Source organism: Lepidochelys kempii, chromosome 3 (assembly GCF_965140265.1).
Source record: "Lepidochelys kempii isolate rLepKem1 chromosome 3, rLepKem1.hap2, whole genome shotgun sequence".
Classification (NCBI taxonomy): domain Eukaryota; kingdom Metazoa; phylum Chordata; order Testudines; family Cheloniidae; genus Lepidochelys; species Lepidochelys kempii.
The window spans coordinates 101,048,655-101,052,274 of record NC_133258.1 but is presented as its reverse complement, the minus strand read 5'-3'; the positions used below and the strand labels follow the sequence as shown (position 1 = coordinate 101,052,274).

Below are 3,620 nucleotides of genomic sequence, written 5' to 3'. Positions count from 1 at the left end.
GGAGCACTTTCAGGACCATGACTTGGTCACCTACTCTGAAGGGAATGCTTTCTTGCACATTTATCATACCAGGCCTTTTGCTCTTGTTGAGATCCTGTAGGTTTTCTCAAGCAAGGGCTAGAGCGTCCTTGAGGGTGTTTTGCAGGTTAGTTCCTGGAGAAGATGTAACCCCGTCCCGTTGCTTCTTTACCCAAGATTTTGGGTGAAAATCCCAAACTGGGATGTGGTACAGCTCTGTAGCCAGAGAGCAACTGCTGCAACACTAGGGTCCCAAACAAATAAAGGGAAGGGTTTTCCCCCCATTTTAAAAAGTTCTACCTTCCCCTTGGCTCTTTTGGTCAGGTGCCCAGCCCTTTTATTTTATCTGTGGGCTTGTTAACCCCTTACAGGTAAAGCAAGTGGAGAACAGACCAAGACGAATTTTTACAGCTATCTGGCTGGCTGGGTGTCCATTAAAGGGTGCTACCCGCCCCCATCTCCCCCGCCTTCATGTATCACAACAGTACAACCTCAGAGTTATGGACACCTAGGAAATGGAGGCTGTCCATAACTCTGGAATGTTTGTAACTCTGAACAAAGCGCAGTTTGGGCTCCAGATCCAGCAGCTGACATTCCAGACCAGGATTCAGCAGCAGCTAAGCTCTCTACTGAGCCCTGGCATGACTTTGCAACCTTGTGGGGGGAGGGAAGGAGGGCAAAAACAATGTGTCACCCTCCTGGCTGAGGTTAGGGGGGTAAAAACAGCACATCCTCCTGCTGGCGGGGGGAGGGGGGGAGGCAAGGAGTGAAAGTAAGGTTTCAGAGAAGACGCTACCTACGCAGACAGGAGGGGTTCTCCTGTTGGTGTAGGTAATCCACCTCCCCAACAGGCGGTAGCTAGGCTGATGGGAGAATTTTCCCATTGACCTACTGCTGTCCACAGTGCGGGTGAGATTGCTTTAACTGCGGCAGAGCCCAGGGGTGTGGATTTTCATACCCCTGAGCAATGTAATTATACTGACATAAGTTTGTACTATAGACCAGGCCTAAGGGCCTGAACACCACTAAAGGATTGACCTGCATTTCTGAGAAACCTATAAGCCATGGAGAATATAGGTTTGGAATGGAAGCGCCATCTCGACCATACTTCTACACCTACTCAAACTCATTGAGGAAGACAGGACCTAAATCATATGTGGCCCACAACTCCTTTGCCCTCAGCAGCCCAGCAGCTGCACAGTCCCCCGGCAAGTAGCCTCAAGGGTGCCAGGTTCAGAGCTTGCTCCACCAACTTTACACTTGCAGAAATCCATGGGGCAGAGGAACTGCACTGGACCACAACAGACACATCGGGATAACACAAGCTGCCTCAACCCTTGCTGCATTCTTAGGACTGAAATGAGTTTAGCCCAGAGTGTGGAAAAATGGCTAAAATATGAGAGAGAGAGAGAGAGAGAGAGAGAGAGAGAGAGAGAAATACCCACTGCAAGATTAATAAAGGTGGGATAGATTTTCTTTAACACACGTACCATTGTCTATGACCTCAGTTTCCTTAGTCAGTATTCCTGACAAAGCAATTTACAGTAATAATACTGAGATAACACCTGGTTGCTGTGGGAACCAGTTAAATTTGCCTTCAAAAAATAAAGGAAAGACCCCATAATGAGACTTAGTTCAAACATATGCATGACAGTATGTACCTGGTTAAATGACTGTCTTGTGATGAATCAAAGTAGATTGCTTAATGATGGGTTTTTTTCAGACTCTACATATCTATCAGTGTTTACACCATTTGCCAGAAGGATTTAACATTATGGGATGATCGCTAAATTTCCCTTATGTTTGCTGTTTTTCTCTTCACACCATCCCTCATTTTTGAGAGGAGAGCATGCAAGTACTTTCTCATTAACTTTGCTAAGACAGCCTCAGGAGTGGTGAGGTATTGTTTCATGGTCTCTGTGTGTATATAATGTCTTCTGCAGTTTCCACGGTATGCATCCGATGAAGTGAGCTGTAGCTCACGAAAGCTCATGCTCAAATAAACTGGTTAGTCTCTAAGGTGCCACAAGTACTCCTTTTCTTTTTACTGAAAACATGCATCTCTTCCTGCCTTCTATTCACATTTTAATCCATGGTTCTATCTGAAGAAAAGCTTCTCAAAAGGTAAAGCATTAGCAGTCCATCCAATTACAAGTGACATCAATGGGAGTTTTGCAATTGACTTAAATGGAAAGATCAGGCATCAAGGAAATGTAAATAAATATGAATAAGTAAAAACAAATTCTATATTATAGTACAGGAAAAACTTTTCAATTATAAAATATTTTTGCTACTTGTTTACATATTTCAAAATGCCATTGAAAGCTGTAGTTACAACAGATATTTTGATATGTTCTATTATTTACTTCCCAGTTACGTACACATTTTTAGTCTACTGATGGACATAATGCAACACTTTGGAATTACTGTACTCTCACTCATGTTGACTTTAATTCTCTTTTTCAGAAAGATTTAAAAACTGAAGCGCTTGACCAGCCAGTGCCACAACACTGATGTACACCATTGGTATACAAACGCAAACACTAAAAAGTTCAGAGTAGTTAACAACAAAAGCACAACATGACTTCAGCGCTTCTTCAGAATGAAGAAACACAATATTGCTTTGAGAATATTAATGGATCCTGCTATAAAACATCGTGGTCTTCTGGAATCCGCATAACTTTGTATGTTGTGCTTAGTTTTCTGACAATTCTTACACTAGGTGGAAACCTAATGGTAATGATTACAATTGCTTATTTCAAACAGCTTCACTCTTCTACAAATATTTTGCTCGCCTCCTTGGCATGTGCTGATTATTGTTTGGGTCTGACTATGCTGCTCTTCAGCAGTATAAGATCTGTCGAAACATGCTGGTATTTTGGGGAAACATTCTGTAGATTCCACAGTTTTTTAGATGCATCTTTTTGTTGTTTACTTGTTTCACTTGTTTTTCATCTCTGTTGATCGTTACGTTGCTGTTACTGATCCTTTAATTTACCCTCTCAAGTTCACAGTGCCAGTTTTAGTCATGTGCATAGCTGTTACGTGGACATTTTCCTTAGTATACAGTTTTTCTGTTGTCTTCACTGGGGCTAATGACAAAGGGATACAAGAATTAGTAAATGCCCTCTCTTGTGTAGGAAGCTGTCAACTTGTCTTCAACAAAACATGGGTGGTTGTAACCTCTCTCCTTTATTTCATACCTTTCTTTACAATGATAGCACTTTACAGCAAAATCTTTGCTGTGGCTAAACGACAAGCTAGAATGATAGAGAGAAGCAACAACACCCAGTCACCTAATAACTACAGTGACAGAGTTAGCAGAAGAGAGGAAAGCTGCTAAAACCCTGGGTATATCTGTGATTGCTTTTTTGGTATGTTGGTCACCCTTTTTTATAACTGTAATAATTGATGTTTTCCTTAACTTCATAACTTCACCCCTTCTCTTTGACATCATGGTTTGGTTCACTTATTCCAGCTCTGCCATTAATCCTTTGATTTACTCTGTCTTTTATCCTTGGTTTCGAAAAGCAATGAAAGTGATTCTGAGCTGTAAAATGCTCCGGCTTGACTGTTCAACAATGAATTTGTTTCCAGAATGA

General features: G+C 41.8%; 1 pseudogene; it reads left to right on the top strand.

Annotated features, from left to right (window-relative positions):
• The first annotated feature begins 2,598 nt into the window (after positions 1–2,598).
• Positions 2,599–3,620, top strand: LOC140909022 (trace amine-associated receptor 7a-like; annotated as a pseudogene).